The sequence below is a fragment of the Ostrinia nubilalis genome, chromosome 4, assembly GCF_963855985.1.
Source record: "Ostrinia nubilalis chromosome 4, ilOstNubi1.1, whole genome shotgun sequence".
In the NCBI taxonomy this organism is placed as follows: Eukaryota; Metazoa; Arthropoda; class Insecta; order Lepidoptera; family Crambidae; genus Ostrinia; species Ostrinia nubilalis.
Window position 1 is genome coordinate 17,846,299 of NC_087091.1, and position 18,242 is coordinate 17,864,540.

The 18,242-nt window shown below is 36.0% G+C and overlaps 1 protein-coding gene and 1 long non-coding RNA gene across 2 annotated transcripts in view; one reads left to right on the top strand and one right to left on the bottom strand.

The window, feature by feature from the left end:
• Window positions 1–18,242, top strand: part of LOC135071289 (QRFP-like peptide receptor) — a 176,763-nt gene that overhangs the window by 91,521 nt on the left and 67,000 nt on the right. The gene's annotated exons all lie outside the window — the stretch shown is intronic.
• LOC135071292 (uncharacterized) lies at window positions 66–2,690 on the bottom strand. The gene is made up of 4 exons (XR_010257235.1): window positions 2,442–2,690; window positions 1,682–1,896; window positions 1,277–1,504; window positions 66–553 (listed from the first exon to the last, which is right to left on the bottom strand). It is a non-coding gene; the product is annotated as an uncharacterized LOC135071292 (long non-coding RNA).

Genomic DNA, 18,242 nt, shown 5'->3' on the forward strand with positions numbered 1-18,242 from the left:
AGGGTAAGTAGGCAGTTATGTAGGTATAAATGAAAATACGTATGTAGGTACTTATTATTTATTAATGGTCATGTTCTACATTTTCTATTAAATATGGGCCCAATACATCAATGATGTCGCCATCACAACAAAGTACCATAAATGGTTTAACGAGATTCCGATATTTGTATAGGGAATAAGTTTTTTTTTTGGTATGCATAATTGCTACTTTTTTGCACATAAATGTATGTATGTACCATCCATGATGACAATAGCCTTTCTTTGTGGTAAATTGTTTCCTGGCTTCCCGAAAAGAGACTGGAACATAAAGGTTTCTTTGGGCTACTTCCTCTCTACTAATATGTTGTAACCCTAAATGTGCTGGTACGAAATGTTCCTCCATCATACTGCGTGCTTTCATTACATATTTTGTAAGAGTACTCCTTGAAATGCCAAGTAATGTAGCTATTCTGTCATCTGAATCACCGGTCCTCAGCTTCATTAAATAAGCACCAACTGTAGTAATTCGTGCTCTCTGATAGTATCTATGGCAAAGAAGATCTGAAGGACGAATCTGAAAATAAAATAAAACATCAGATTCACAGTTCAACAATAAGAAGAGCAATATTTATATAGGATTAACGACTTTTGTGTGTAACGGAATAGTAAGATGAGTGATGAAAGATAATTTATGATTTGAACGCTGAATGATGAGGAATGATTGGTCTATGGAGGAAACGAAAGGGATGAATGAGGAACGAGGATTGAGAGTGAGAATAGTGGTAGTTTAAAAGAGTAGTCTGTTGTTATGCAGGAAGTATAAATAAAACTTTACTGAGTTTATTTGGCTCAGGGAATTTTTAACTGGCTTTATAATAGTATAAATTATGTTTAATATTATGTAAGTAATAATATTGCAATATTTTAATAATATAAGTCTATTTGTATTATACAGGGTGGAAACGATAAGTGATCTATAACACTTTTAATATTGTGTGGCTGGCATACATTTAGTATGGAGGCTGAAAACATTGAATTTTCGGATAGATCCAGTTAATTCTGTAACTATTTACTGATACCGTTAGAAAGAGCTCGTGAAGCACTTTCAGGATGAGTAACCAGTTTTTCGATATCTTGTGTAGTTTAGAAATAATCTGTATGGATGAGAGTAGTGGCAGATTGAAAGCAATGGAAGGAGTTGAAGGATGGGAAGGCTGATTCGGAAAAAACCTTTTTTATTATTATAATAAACCGGCATAATTATTTTTATGTATTATAAAACTGGCAGGGCTCTTACCTCTCTGGGTTGAATCCAATTTCGAACAATGTTTAATATATCTTGATTATTCTCTGTATCCAAACAATGACTTCAAGTTCGCAATAATGAACAACCACATCCAACACAAACTTGTTGGTGACCTACCGGGGCACCGGTTGGCATATCTGGAGAGTCTTGTGAAGTAGGTGTGGTATCTCTTTGCAATAATGAGTGACAAGCCCCACAGATGTAGTCATTTGCAGTAACCTGTTTAAAAATAATAATAATTAGAAATAAGTTTAAAAAAATTATCAGTTTTTTAATGTCCCGCACTTAAATTATTTTATTTTAGTATTAATTTACAGAAACCAATAACTTTACAAGAATTAGACTGATTGTATAGCCAATAACATTTTATTAAATAAGGACTTTAGCGTGCATTACCTCTAATGGAGTTAGTCGTTCCACAATTATGTTCCTGATGTTAATATGATGTTGAGTGTTAGTTCTCAGGGACATGAGCTGATGTGAACGTGTTCTAGGCTCTAGTGTTCTACTGCAAAGCACACATTTTCTGCTAAGATTTGAAGTAGATGCATTTGTGTTGTATCTTGGGCTTGGGTCCAACATGTTGTGCATATAAGATCATGAGCTGTAACCTGTAAAAATAAATAGATTCATTGCATGCCATGCCACACATACTCCTGTGCGTTGAATAAATTGAGCCGCAAACCATAAAAAAATGATAATTCAATATTATGTGCTGTTAGTAGAATTTTGGGTCAGAGGGTAGGGTTAAACAGCTTTAGTAAATAAGCATTGTTGTTATAATAATTAATTATGACGTGTTACAAACTTAGTTACAAAAAATAATAATCTAGTAGTCTTAGTTCCAAAAAACAAAACAAGCTTTCATTGAGAGCAGGGAGATAGTGTCAAAGTAAATAATTCCTTAGATTTACACCAAAACCAGCTGGATTGTCAACATAATTGTTGTTTCGCTTATGCCTCCATTGCGCTGTACCATCGACTAGTTTCTTACAATCGAATCGGGCCTGGCTGTCCACACTGTCCAGGGTTGAACCACAGATAATAGCGGAACATTCATTTCAAGACAACCCGCCATGAGAATGGCAATTCAGAAGTTTGGCAAGGCTAGTACTTATTCATAAGATTGCAGAGCAAAATGTAGGTAGGTACTTACCGATCGAGGTGCTGCCCATTGTTGTGTATAATTAAGTTGCTCATTTTCTAACACCATAGAACCACCAGCCGAGCCTTGGCCGAGCCACACAAAAACAGTAAATCCCAGGCTGAGTATGTCGTTATTGCAATCAATCAGAGTCCGTTTGAATAGCCAAGTTTGTAGTTATTAAAGTTCCGAAAATAAAAGCTAAAACACAAACGAATCACAAAGAAGGATCAAGCAAGACAGCAACACAGCAAGAGTGAGTGAGAGAGAAAAGGTGATGCGAGTGAATGACAATTTGACTAACAAATAGGGATGTCCATTTAGAATAGACATAATCGATTAAATTGATCGTTTTTGAAAAATTTTATTTTTAAACATTGTGTTGCTATAAATATTTATTTTATTTATTTAATAGGACAACCAACAAGACATACACTGGAAGACAATCAATATTTACAACGTATTTAACTTAATCTAAGTGCTGCCTTAATTATAGGTTGCCACGGCATGCAATAGTGGACTTATACATAAACAGTGTCTACACTTAAAGAAAAGAGTAAATATGTAAATGTAGGTAAATAAATGTGATTAAATATACATAAAATGCAATAATCCACTGAAGCGCTGCGGGCGCGGCGGATCTGCGCCCGTCTAAAGGTCTAATGATTAGACTCTAGTCTAATCGATCATACCATTATTTACTTAAATCGAATTAAAAAAGCGCATCTCTGTCTCTGCTCTGTCAATATGTCGGTGACTTTGATTTCGTTTAAATACTTTTAAAATATTTTTTCGAACTGCAACTTGTCCGATAGGTTTGGACACTTGCAAGTAAATAAATAAAATATACATAAAATTATGGTACATACTAAGTCTTTGAAAATCTTAGGGCGATTTTTATCAATGTCCTTTGTCTGCTCGATTGCATTGATGGTAAGGAGCAATGTTTGGTATTATCTTTAATATCATTGGTAAGGAGGGACTGTTCTAAATACATATTATGATAGTTGAGATGGTTGAGAATATTTCCGGGTCGATCGCTTCCACCTTCGGCCTAGATAGTACCTACCTACCTACTTATACGCCAAACTATCTTATGATTGTTATGCATTGTTAAGTAGGGTTATAATACCTAATTATGATTGTTATGCATTGTAAGTAGGGTTAGAAATAATTATAATTTACATAAGCAGCAGGTCGGTTATTTTTATTTAGGCAAATGTAATATTTTAAAAGACAATACGTACGATCAGATATTAAGATCAAAGATAAAGATTTCTGCTGTGAAAAAAAATATAAAACAGCTAACTTCTATATCAAGTTCCAACGTCGCTATACGTACCTACCTACTTAATGCTACTGGATTATATTATACGTTCATAGCTCAGAAGTTTAGTCCTTTTTCAGCAGTGTTTAGTAAGAATATTATTACAAATGGGCTTTTAGGGATTTTGTTCACATGGAATAAACGACAAAGTTCTTAGTTACTTATCCAATAGGTAGTAGTAACATATATGTAGAAAACAGGAACTTAGATGCCAACGAAAGAAAATAGGCTATCAAATGTTGTTTTGGGGACTTACCTTTATAAAAATATCACATTTAAAAATTCATACCATTTGTTGTTATTTAAAAAACAATGTCAATTTTGACGATTAACTGAAAGTCTATTATCTATGAATATAGTAGCGATATATGGTATCCAGCGGCAATGGCAGTGCAAAATTTTGACAATGACTGTAGTTATCATACTTCGAGTTTGTCCATGGAGACGGCAAAAGTCCTTTAGTTGGCCATAAAGTAAACTTAACGGAAAATGTTACTTAATTGATACCGAGGCGCAACCTGGAAGCATTGCTAAGTGTGCTCCTCGTTACTGGTTCATCGTTCGTCATCGTCATTGTTCGTAAAAACCGGGTCGCGGCAGGCAAATAATAAAATTAGTCTTATGTCTTCTCCCTTATTAACTTCGATGGATAAATAGCTAAACCTCCTTGCGCGTAACTGACGTTTGTTGGAAAACCGATTTTTTCAGGCCATCGGATTTTAATTTCAAAAGTCATTGACCAATCCCAGTTCATATAATAACTATTATGACGTTTTCTATTGGCCAAAAGATTTAACTCTCTAAAAATCCGCGTGCAACCATATCCTGCTTAAATATTGTGCACTTTATTCAGCACAGATTAAACAAGCTAAATGACAAATAGAATAGATTGAAATGACAGATTGCACTTGAATTACCCTACAGGACGTATGATTTATTACTAACGACTAAAAATAACATTAAAAGATTAAGTATATTATTTTCGAAATAAAAAATAAATTGATGCCTGAATTTAGTTTATGAACTACCTACGTTTACAGCCCGTTTTCTTTGACTAATATTGATAGAAAGCAAAAAAACACTTTAAAGGAACCGTAAATTTTGAAGCTGAACTTATTTCTAAAGTTCACTTACTCCTTGTGCTTCAAATAATAACTGACAGGCCCGAAATTTTGTCAGTCATCAATTTTGTGAAAACGTTAATACGAAATTCCTAACACCTAATATTTCTCATGACTCTCCGTTTCTCTAACAAAATAACAGGAATATTATTTTTGAGTTTAACTGCTTTATGGGAAATATTTTACACGCATGAATACCTTTTTGAATAGCCACGTTGCTTCTACGAGTAGGTATACCAAAAGTACCTATACGAGTACTTATATGTATCATGTGTTAAGGTAGTTTCAGGGGTTGCCTTTTTCTTATAAGACCCTGCATATTTAAACTGAATGGTCCTGCAAAATCACTGGGTCACCCGAGTCACGTCCACAAGCACACTAAAGGGCATCGTGTCCACGAATACCAAACAGTCCTCCATGCCCAGAGCGGTATAAGCGTAAATATTGCGTGGGACAATACACAACACGTGTTTGTTCACACAATATTCCAGAAATACAAACTTCAATGATCTGATCAAATATTTTCTACGTAAGTGGGAAGAAACATAATATAGTTACTGTCAGTAGATTTAGTACAATGTAAGAATCGACAGTGGCGTAAATCTTTCTGTATTAAAATCATAATATGGCGAAAATCATGACTTAGAGTTACTTTCAGCTAGCAAGTACAGAAGACTGTTTGCAGTCAGTTAAGTTTCTTAAACTGTCTTTAAAAAAGGGGGAGATTCTCAATTTGTTTGTATGATTTTTATCATCATCATTAGGGTATTTAGTATCCATTGCAGGAGGACGACCCTCTTACCAGAGGCAAAAAGTAAAGATGTCAATTATCTAGAGATGTCAACAAGCGTATTTTAAGTGAATATGCAGTAAAGGTATTTCGCAGACGACCTCACGTAGGAGCAGCAGACGACTTGTCGGCGCGACACTGCTGGTTGCTATGTATTTCTTATGAAATTACCATTCCGTACTTAGCGTCACGTCGGCCGAAGGTATTTCATAAAAATGCATTGAAACCAGTGCGTCACAGCAACACGTCGTATACCGCTGCTGCGTAGGGTCAGCTTCAAAGTTGTACCTAAGGCAAAATGTAGTAAACGATTATCTAAAGCCTGGTCCGTGAGCACGTAGAATTTTGTCCAATGACCCCAAGCTACCCATCCTTATCGCTCGCGCGTAATTATGTTGCTGTCTCGCTCGCACACTCACTGCGGGCGCCCGTCGCACAGTCGCGACAGCAATATAAAAAATTACGCGCGAGCGATAAGGATGGGTAGCTTGGGGTCATTGGACAAAATTCTACGTGCTCACGGACCAGGCTTTAGTAATGTTAAGAAAAGGGAGCATGATTACTGGATCCTTACTGAAACTAATTACAATATTATTATCTTAGACCTCGTAGGTGGGGTAAACGTATTTGTACGGGTAAAGCCTAGAGCAATTTGTATGTGTCTTTTGTGTTACAGTTATTCTGTCTTTATTGACGGTGTTACTTCTAAAGACTACAAGGATTACTTACGATTTTAATTATAAAACTGGATTATATTACTAGCGTTAATGAATTAAATTTTCTTCAATAGATATTTATTTTGTCGGCCGTTTGGTGTAGTGGTTCAGAACGGACTACTATGCCGAGAGGTCCCGGGTTCGATTCCCGGCCGGGCAGAAATCGAAATGATGAATTTTAATTTCTGTGACGGGTCTGGGTGTTACTACTATGTATAATATGTATGTATTTAAAAAAAACAAAAAAAAGTATTTAAGTAGTATATCCGTTAAGCTAGCACCCATAACACAAGCATTAAGTTGCTTACTTTGGGGCTAGCTGGCGCTGTGTGAAATTGTCCAAAGATTTATTTCTATTTATTTCGAAAGCCTAGGATCAGATTTAATAATTTACTTGTAGAAGTTGTAAGAATTATTTGAGTATGTACCTAATATACCTTCACGAAAATTTATTATAAGATTACGAATGAGCTAAATATAGTTTTAACTAGATCAAATGTTTTTTACCTTTGTGTGGTTTTATACGTTTATTGAATCTAGATAATAATATCTATTGTTATGATTTGGGGTTTGATTCTCAGCTTTATACACACACTTTAGTAAACACACCCTATTATTCAACCGAAAAGAAATCTAGAGGTCCTCTCTGTACGAAGGGCATGTTAAATCCGTTCGTTTGAGCCACGTCAAACACAAACCTAGATCTTAGGATAGGTCTGATACTGGGGTGGCCTCGATTGTTATAACCCTACGATAGTATGAATAAAGTAAGCAAATAACATCAAGAAAGAGGCTCTTACTTGAGACCTAAATCTATCTCTACTTCTATACTAATATTATTCATGTGAAAGTAACTCTGTCTGTCTTGCTTTCCACTGACTAATTTTGATGAAATTTGGCATACAGATAGTTTGAGTCCCAGGAAAGGTCATAGGATAGTTTTTATCCCGATTTTTGAAACAGGGACGCGCGTGATATAGTTTTTCTGTGACATACAAAATTCCACGCGGCCGAAGCCGCGGGCGGAAAGCTAGTTCTTTAATAATGGCGTCAAAGCAAATCATATGGGACTTCAGTCTCGATTCTAATAATAAAATTAAAGTTGTAAATATACTAATTATGAATTTCAGCAATATAAAAAAATACATTATACAAATAAAGCATAGGAATAAAAGACACAAATGGTGAATTTTCACTAAAGTCTCTTCTTATCCATAGGTAGAAAGGTTCCAGGCCTGGTCATTAACGAAATGAACATTTCCAAACGATTTTCCTTCCTGATTCTTTTGAACAGCCTTTTCGTTGTAATTAAAAGGGAATGTTTTTTTCTGATAAGAAACCTGCTCCAGCTGCCATGGCTGTGATTTTAGGCAAGATTACTCTCAGTTAATAAAATTGAAGATATCTACCAGAGTAAATACAAATGAGTAGGTCATCTTCATAGAAACGCACGGGCGCGGTTTGTATGTGAGCGCGCCAACACGTATGCGGCGCGCACGCACACACTGACAAAACTTAGCGGTGATTAGCGGGGAGCCAGTCGTGGTTGCGCCGAATTTTGTCAGTGTGTGCGTGCGCTCCGCATACGTATATTGGCGCGCTCACATACAAACCGCGCTCGGTGCGTTTCTATGAAGATGACCTACTCATTTGTATTTACTCTGTATCTACCAACGACTTTGAATTTCCAGATCGGCATTTCGTTGTAATAACCGCTATTCCAAGAAAATTCCAACCTTAAGGGTGGCCAGACCACCCTTTAAGCTATTTTGGAAATATTTATTGAACGCCAGTTAACGCGAGTATCTCATCAATTTCCTTCCTAGATTGTATTGCCTTTTAAAGGTTTATTTAAGCTAAATTAATTGGAATTTTTCTATTAGCTAAAACAACAAATAATTTCTTTAAAAGGAAGAAATTAATAAACGATATTTGGTATTATTAATGCAGCGGTTTACCAGTGTACTTTAAATAGTAAGTTGTAGAAAAGTTTCAGCTTAGCAAAATTACAAAAGAAAGGACGCGTTTCGTACGAAACTTGGTATAAATATGGTAACGTCGATTGCTTTTAGTGATGAGTGTTCGAGGGATCAAAAGTCGATAGTTAATTGTAAATATTATATCTCAACAAATCTTGGGTAAAGAACAAACTACAACTATTTTATGATGAAGACCTTTTCATGGCACGTTTCAAACGATTAACTGAGTTCGTAATAACTTATCTACTTTTTATAAAGAGGGGGATAGAATCTTGTTTGATTACAAAAAAAAAAATTGTATCAAATATAATTTCTACCATGACTTGAATTTATTCAAACTTTTTTCATATTCTTGATACAAAATGTAGTCTTTTTACGAGTATGTAGTATATTGCCCACTGTAAACAATACTAATATTATATGTTTTAATTTCATCTTATTTGTCAATAAGGATGTTTCCTGGGTAAAAAGGCAAGAGTTTTAATTAGTCCGTCAGTTAGCTTATCAAAAACTACTCGACACCTATTTTTCACTTTTTAAAACTAATGAAAATGTAAAGAGATAAAGCGTGCCAAAGTTCTAAAGAAAAGGCCCATGACGTCAGTGAGTGCGTAAAAGTGCAGCACTTTGTGATGTCGCGCGGAACTTCAACGCACTATTACTTTGTAATTGTTTGTTTGATTGACAATTAAAAATATACGTGTCCAATATTTTTTTATATTTAGTTTTTTCAGGAAACTAGCCTATTGAATCTCATCACTAAGCTGCCTGCTCGAGAGAAAATAAACATTGCGGGAAAGCTTTCAAAGCTATGGAAATTAGTTGCAAGTTTCGCGCTGGCACGGTATTGAGTTGTTTAGTCTTGCACCAACTAGTTACTACCTAGACCGAGCTAGACGACAAGTTTTCTATTTAAAGTAAAACTTAAGATCTGCTCGCAGCTGGTACAGATTAAAAGTACCTAGTTGCTTTCAATTTGTTAATATTAATTAATAAATAAAATATAAATACTGTAAGTTTTGATTTTGTGATTCAAAGAGTTGGTTTAACCAAATACTAAACAACTCAATACTGTCTAGCCTTGAGTAAAACGCTGGTTAAACCTTGTCCAAGATGCAATAATATTCTGTGTCCAATTACCTACCCAATTCGTTTTAATTGATTCAGCAGATAACGTGCAAGTCTTCCTAACTACTTACCTCTTTTTATCCGACCAACCTAAAAAAAATGATAAAAATTAACCTGTCATTGACTATACTATCAGTCTAACTAACATTTTCAATGTATCGCTGTTGGTTTCTATAAAATAAAATTGTGAAGAGTTGGATACTTGGTTGTTGTAGATAGAGCTTCTTCGTAGGAGATACGTAGATAAAACACCAGACAATAGTTGATTAATATATTTGATGTTGTTCGTGCAACAGTGGTACAAAGAGTGAAGTAATAATTAATTGAATATAAAACGAAGACTAGTTATTATGATAGAATATTACAAATTAGGGATTGGTGCCGAGTGCAAAAGACAAAGAAAAGTTATTAGGTACATGATTAATCTGTCCTCAATATTTGGTACATACATGGTGTGATGAGTGCATAAAGTATGATGCAATCATATTTTATAATTAACTGAGTACAAAGTAGGCACAATATTCCCCCTCCTTTTTTTAAATTTTAAAAATATTGCAAAAACATTTTAATAATATTTTAAAATTGTTAGTATTAAAAAAAATACATTTAAGATGAGAAAAAAATTAATACAATTTAGGTCTCAAAATAAGATTAGGTAGAATATAAAAATGTTGTATAAAAATGTGTATAGTTAAAGTGATTAATGGTATAAAAAATAATTATAATATTTAGATTACATGATAGAGATTAATTAGGTACTAACGCAACACTTTTTCACTTTACATCACTTTTCACTTTTTTGCACAAACTTTTTTGGCTGCCCTCATCAGGCAACGGTGTAGGCAGGAGCGCGCGGCATCGGCTGCTCGGGCCCCCTGCGGCTGGCTCGTGGACCTCGCAGTTCTCGCCTCAGCATGTGGGTGAACCGTTTTTTGCAAAAACGGAAACCCAGGGCACATATTGATATGAGTAATATGCCCACGATGACTATGGTTAGCACGTCCAACTTGCTATGGGTGATTTCGTGGAATAAATTGGTGTCTGCTTTATTCCCAGCTCCATTTTGTGCTATTATAACTTCTTCACGGCTCTGACTTTTACCCATGATTATTTTGGAGGAGTGTAGTTCGCTGATCGAAAGATGAAAGCGTAATGAAAATCATGAGATGAATTGATGAGCTTGTTCATCCAGCCATAAATCGCACTGAAGGCTTTATTAGGCGTCCAGATCGTGTTCTATGCTGACTGTTTTGATTGTTATTGTTTTCCATACTGATTTTGATATTAGATTCTGAGCTTGGAATGCGTGGGCTGGACTTATTTGATTGAGCGGGTTGGGTTTCTGTATCGCTGTGTACCAAAAATGCAGGTTTGAGTCGATCTATTGAAATAGATTTTATTTCCTCTGATACCATAACTTTGAAAACTTTTTTTCCATGTTCAATGACTTTGTAGGGTCCACAATAGGGAGGTGTTAGAGGTCTTGTTACATGATCGCAGCGGATGAAGACATGTGTGCATGTTTCTAGAGCTGGGTGCACAAACATTTTGTTTTGTCTGATTGATTTCCTTGGAACTGAAGATAATTTACGTAAATGCTCTCTTATGTTACGTAATAAGGTTTCGTTGTCAGGGATATTCGGCGTCGTCGGCTCGAAAAAATCACCTGGTAGCTTGAGAGTCGTTCCATAGACGAGTTCAGCTGCGGAAATGTGTGTATCGTCACGTAGACTGTTTCTTAAACCCAGCAGAGTAGTAGGCAATTCGTGTAACCAATTTTCGGTATTTCCACGGGCCATTAAAGCTGACTTGAGTGTTCTGTGCCACCTCTCGACCATACCGTTAGCTTGCGGATGGTAGGCTGTGGTATGTATTTTCGATATTCCCAGGCGTTTAGCTAAGTTGCTAAATAAATGCGATTCAAACTGCCGTCCTTGGTCAGTTGTGATCCTAGATGGGCATCCAAATCTCGTAATCCACTGAATGTAAAGTGCTTCTGAAACGCTTTCAGCGGTGATGTCTTTCAAGGGTACCGCCTCTGGCCATCCTGTTGCTCTATCGATCATGGTCAATAAGTACTTGTAACCTTGGCAATACGTCAGCGGTCCCACGATGTCTACGTGTAAGTGTAGAAAACGATCACTATGCGGAAATGTTTTGAAAGGAGATATTGTGTGACGATGAACTTTAGATTTTTGACAATCTAAGCAAGTTCTTGTCCAGTTGTTGATATCCTTATTCATGGATTTCCAGAAATATCTACTTGTAATCATCTTTCTTGTAGTGCGCGTGCCGGGATGACTCATCTCGTGAATCGTTCTGAATGCGGTAACTCGAAACTCCTTTGGTAAGTAAGGTCGCGCTGATTGTTTTGATGTCTCGCAATAAATAAGTCCATTGCAGTTTGGATATTGAAATGTTTTGAATTGTATATTATCAGATTTTAGCAATTCTTGTAGCTCCTCGTCGTTTTGTTGAGCTAATGATAGTTTGTTGTAATTCAACGGTGATGGCATTTCAATTTCTTCGATTCGGGAGAGAGTGTCAGCGACTACATTTTGAGATCCTTGGATGTGTTCAATTGAGGTGCAAAATTGGCTGATATAGTCTAGGTGTCGAAGTCGTCTCGGGGTATCACTGGTGCTCGTAGCTTGTTTATGTAGCGCAAATGTGAGCGGTTTATGATCCGTGAATATTGTGACTTGTTGGCCTTCGATCATGAAACGAAAATGCTTGACTGCCATGTAGATGGCCAACAGTTCTCTATCATAAGCACTGTATCGTTGCTGAGCTTCACTGAATTTAGATGAAAAGAAACTCAAAGGTTGCCACTCTCCCTGAACTTTTTGTTGCAGCACTGCTCCTGCACACGTTCGGGAGGCATCTGTCATGATAGCGATGGGTGCACCGGTGACTGGATGTGAAAGTAATGCAGCTTGACGTAAACTATTTTTGCATTTCTGGAAAGCTTCTCTAGCTTCATCAGTCCAAGTTATTTTCGTTTTGTCTTTACGTTTCGCATTATGCAGATAGTTGTTTAATACAGCTTGGTCTTGAGCGGCGTTTGGTAAATGTTTACGGTAAAAGTTTAACATTCCCAAAAAACGACGCAGTTCTTCGATGGTGTTTGGCTCAGGAAATTCAGATATGGTTTTAACTCTGTCTTCCAACGGTGTAATGCCTTCTGTGGTCACTCGGTATCCCAAAAAGTCGATTTCGGATTTCCCAAAGTCGCATTTAGCGAGATTTATAGTTACTCCGTATTTATTCAAACGTTCAAAAACGATTTTCAGGTGTTCTCGGTGTTCAGAAATTGAGTTTGATGCAATCAAGGTGTCATCAACAAAATTGAATAAGAAATCTAAGCCTTCGAGGACGACATGATTCATGAAACGCTGGAAGGTTTGGGCGGCGTTTCTTAATCCGAAGCTCATGCGTGGGAATTCGAAAAGGCCAAACGGTGTGATTATGGCAGTTTTCTCTATGTCCTCCGAAGCGATGGGAATAAAATGGTAGGCTCTATGCAGGTCAATTCTTGAAAATATTTTCTTTCCCGTGAGCAGGTAAGTGAAGTCAGTTATACGTGGGATTGGATATCTATCTGGTTTTGTGATAGCATTCAAACCACGATAGTCGCCACATGGGCGTATTTCTCCATTCTTTTTGTTCACGACATGCAAGGCACTGGACCAGCAACTTTTAGAGGGTTGACAAATGCCGATCTGCTGCATGTAAGTAAATTCCTTTTTTACTTTTTCATACTTCTCAGGTGGTAGTGGGCGAGCGCGGGCGAACACTGGTGGGCCTGTAGTCTCAATATGGTGCACGACACTATGCTTCGGTGTGTCTTTATAACATACTGGTTTTGTGATATCTGGATATTCTGATAAGAGATCGTAGTACGGGTTTTTGATGTCGATTGTTTTGATCGAAGCGTCAGTGCAATTGACTATAGATCCGTTGACGTTTAGACTTGTCACCGAGTCCATAAGCTTGCGTCCGTGTACATCAACCAAAAGTTTGTGGTGGTCTAAGAAATCTGCTCCTAATATAGGTTGTTTGACGTCTGCCAATATAAAGGTCCATGAGTAAGGTCTTCGTAATTTCAGATTTAGCACTATGTTCTTGGTGCCATAAGTACGAATTTCAGTGCCGTTGGCAGCGTATAATTTATATTGTTCACTGTCATTGTGTTGGAAAGGCTTTTTCTTGGCGGGTAGAACAGATACATTAGCTCCCGTGTCAACCAAAAAACGTAGACCACTGTTTAAGTCGGTCACGCATAGGCGATGTGAAGGGGAGATGGTGCAGACATCCGCCACTGACTGCACCAAATCTAGTTTCCCGAAGTCTTGGTATTCATTTTGTTCCATTCGCACGGCTCTGTACATTTCTTAGCTCTATGGCGAAAACGCTGATGATAGTAGCACAGCTGCTGGCTCGAATTACTATCGGTGTGACGCGTCATTGACCGGCCTCGAGATGTCGATCGATTATTGTAACGATGTTTATAAAAGTTATTTTGCCTAGGTCTTGATCTTTGTAGTTCCAAAACTTGTAAACTCAACTGGGCGATGTGCGCTTGTAGTTGAGTGATGTCATTCGATGTCGAGGGCTGGTTGGTGGTTGAAACTTCTGATAATTGCAGCGGTCGTGTATTTTCCAAAACGGTATCCGCGATGGCCGCCAAGTTCTCCAGATCCTTGACTACACTGACAGCCAACACTGCTCGAATAGATGATGGTAGGTGGCTTTGCCACATCATGCTCAAAGTGTCGTCTGGTATTTTTCCCCTCGCCAAATCACGCATGTGACGCAGTAGCTGCGACGGTTTCTGGTCTCCTAGGTCAATTTCGCTGAGTAATTTTTGTAACTGTCGATTTTCTGACTCTTCATATACGGCTAACAATCTTGTTTTCAGAGCTTCATATTTCTTGGATTCCGGTGGTTTCAGTAAAATATCACTTACTTGTTTTATGACGTCTTTTCCCAGTTTGGTTACCACTAAGTTGAATTTTGCCTCGTCGCTAATTTTCTGTGGTGTCAAAATTGCTTCGCACTGTACGAACCATAAGCGTGGTTGATCGCACCAGAATTCAGGAAGTCTTGATGAAACTGTGACTGCTGATATTTCAGATGTTTGCGAGGGTGGTTCTTGATGCGCCATTTTGATGATGCAGTGTCTTGTATCCGTAGCTCTCCGGTTTTGAGTTGAATCCCCGTGACTATGCGCCTCTTGAAATCTCAAATCGGTGAGATCCGCTGGTGGAAGGCCAATTTGAGATGTGCAATCACGGAGATCACGTCGGGGTCACCAATGTGAAGAGTTTGATACTTGGTTGTTGTAGATAGAGCTTCTTCGTAGGAGATACGTAGATAAAACACCAGACAATAGTTGATTAATATATTTGATGTTGTTCGTGCAACAGTGGTACAAAGAGTGAAGTAATAATTAATTGAATATAAAACGAAGACTAGTTATTATGATAGAATATTACAAATTAGGGATTGGTGCCGAGTGCAAAAGACAAAGAAAAGTTATTAGGTACATGATTAATCTGTCCTCAATATTTGGTACATACATGGTGTGATGAGTGCATAAAGTATGATGCAATCATATTTTATAATTAACTGAGTACAAAGTAGGCACAAAATAAATAAATAAAATTAAAAAGATCTAATTTCCTAGTACTTGGGCTGAATATTAATCAAAAGTCAAATAAATCTATCCTCCTCCCTCGAAAGGATTATATTCGACCCTCCCCCACTTTGTCTGATTGGACGTCTGTGACTTCTAATTTCAAAAAGTAGTCAATAATTAATTTTGAAAGGAATAATTCGTAGTTTTTAATTAAAGTTGACCTTTGGTTCTTGTTTCTGGAACGGCGAAACAAGTTGTTGTTATGTAAAGTTTAGAAGCTTTCATTCATGAATTTAGCGAGAATTTTTCACTCAAATATTTTTTCGGCGAAAAGCTATTAGGTATATCTATTACAAAATACATCAATTGCCTAGAGCTAATCCCTAATGAATGGAGATCAAATTCAAATTCAAATTATTTATTTGCTTATAAATAGGATAAATACTTACATAAAATGTAATAGTATTTTATGCAAAGTGCAGTCCTATTTAGCCTATGACCTATGTCAGGTCAGTTAGGCTACATATTTTTTTAAAGGTTTCAGTGTTTTAAGTTCATAAGTTCATAAGTTTATTCCATTTAAAAACAATATTACATTGTGTTGGAAATAGGTACAATAATAAAATAAAATAAGCATAATAAATAAGCATGCAAAATTACAATTAATCAGAATCTATACCAATGTCAAAATTAACCATGTCAATAATTAATAGCAATATTATACTTGCAAATAAAAAAAAAAAAAATCAAAAATATTATCTTATACATGTCGCCCATTTGCGACGACACTGTGACATCTCGACATATACGATTTTTTGTTTTACCGAAATTCTGAACCGCGATCTTGCGTTCTATTATCTCCAAAAACAGGGTATTTGTTACTCCAAAAACAACAATACTATGAGAGAAAGAGACAAAATATTACGTTATAGCGCTGGCTCGTTCGGCGATCTAGTTGGCTTCGACACTGTGACAGTTCAGTTGCCACCTGCGCTTTGAGATGTGAGGTGCTCCTCGTTTTTAAGAAAAACGTGACATCTAGAGGATACCGCGGTATTGATGACAAAGGTAAGTTTTTAAAATATTTTTATTTTATTCGACAATGTGGCACGTCATACTTATCACAGTGTTCTTCCAAAACAAAAAGCAAAGTAAAAGATAAATTATTTATATGTCACGTTATTCTTGTAAGAAAATCGAAGTATCATCGGGACATCTCAACTAGTAACGTTGTAGATGATGAAAATTTTTCCTATATTAGAAATATGTTGTAGGTCATTTGTTGATGTTCTGTTATTGCAGAATACATGTTATTGAAATTGTATGGTATATCTACTTGTCACGTTGTATACGCTAAACAGTAATACTAAACTCCAGATATCATTACAGATGGGGACTAGCAATGCAAAAAAGCAAAGGTTAACATTTGTGGCGATGCACTGCCTGAAGGAATTCCACAACCTAATCCGACAACATGACTAACAGCGCTATGCGAGCGCTGTGAAAGTGTCTCTTTGAGCTATAATAACGTCGGAACTAATATGAGTAGATGTAGACTGATAAACATACATTCGTTTTGAAGAATAGTTCAAATACTAGAAATACAGTGCAAATAAAACATACTTATACGACTGTCTGTTTTTACAGACACAACAAGCAAAATATTTTATATTAACATACGATAGCCTTAGATTAGCTTAATCTAAGACGATAGCTAGCAAAATTATCTATTAGTAGAAGTATGCTAGAATAGCAATGCGTTGGATGACCCCAGATATTTATTTATTTATGTAATTATTCAATGTTACTTAGCTGTATTGGCTATGTTTTGCTTTCTGCAAAAAAAGTATTTTAATGTTTTAATATAATTACAGATAATCAGCAATTGGTGGAATTTTATCGCTTCTTGCCCAAATATACTTTGGCGGGCGCAACATTGTTTTGTATAATAACATTGCAATAGGTATAACTATTTCAGAAAAACTACGCCAGTAAAATGGTTACATTATTTATAAATAGTGGTTGTTATTTTTCACTATTAATACATTATTTAAATAACTTTTATAAATTTAATTTTAAATAAGTATAAAAAATTAAAACACCCTAAAAGTTACCAAAATGTCGTTTTTTTGCCATTTTATGCGCCGGAGACGGCGATTTTTGCTTTGATAATTTTAGGATTAAATTGTCATAACTAGTCAGTTAAAAAACATCTATTTACTAACCTAGTAGGTACCTACCTACAATTTTTTCTTCTGCATACATACATACTTAGTACAGTTTCTCTTACTGTGTTTATTTTTAACTAGTAGCTTACGTGGTTTTACTTTTGAGAGTTTTTCGTTTATTTTGATAAGCATTCGTTTTTAGAATAAGAAAACTTAATGTGAGCTTAAATATTGTATGTATACAACTGTCTGTCTACTTAGATAATATTTTTATAAGTGCAATTTAACATGGCAAAGCGAAATATTCGCCTGTTCCAAAAATTACCTCATTTTTACTGATTGTAATGTTATTAAAATAAAATAAAAACTTTCAAGATCAACGTGTTATCTAAATAATGACTTATATAAATATATTTTTTTACATCATCTACAACGTTTAAAACGTTTTAATTTATCCTTCAAAAAAGTTGTTTATTTTAAAGTTTCTAAATCAAAACCGTTGCTTTATCACTTGGCATATCTGTTGAATCGCCTACCTACGTACCTATTTTTATGTAACACCCAGTTGAAAAATCACTTTTTTGTAGAAAGTAGAGATCGAAAACTTGAATTCCTAAACGCCCGTGAAACCGAGCTCACGTATGTCAGCTAAAGGCTTATCATTAGGTTAAATGAAGTTACATTTCGAAAGTTTGAGAGCATAATTAATTAAAATTAGGGTCTTAACATGCGAGATGAAATCTAATCTTACGGGTAAAGCCACGTTTCATGAGCCTTCTTAGAGCCTAAAAACTGTCATAAAGGAGCTTCTGAATAGAAAACTTCAGTAAAAGATCGTATCACCAACCCTCATGATCTTAAGTGTTATGTTACAAAGAGGTTTTAATAATATTGAGGTCACAGAACTCTGAAGACTCCCCGCAAACTTTTTATTGGTTGATAG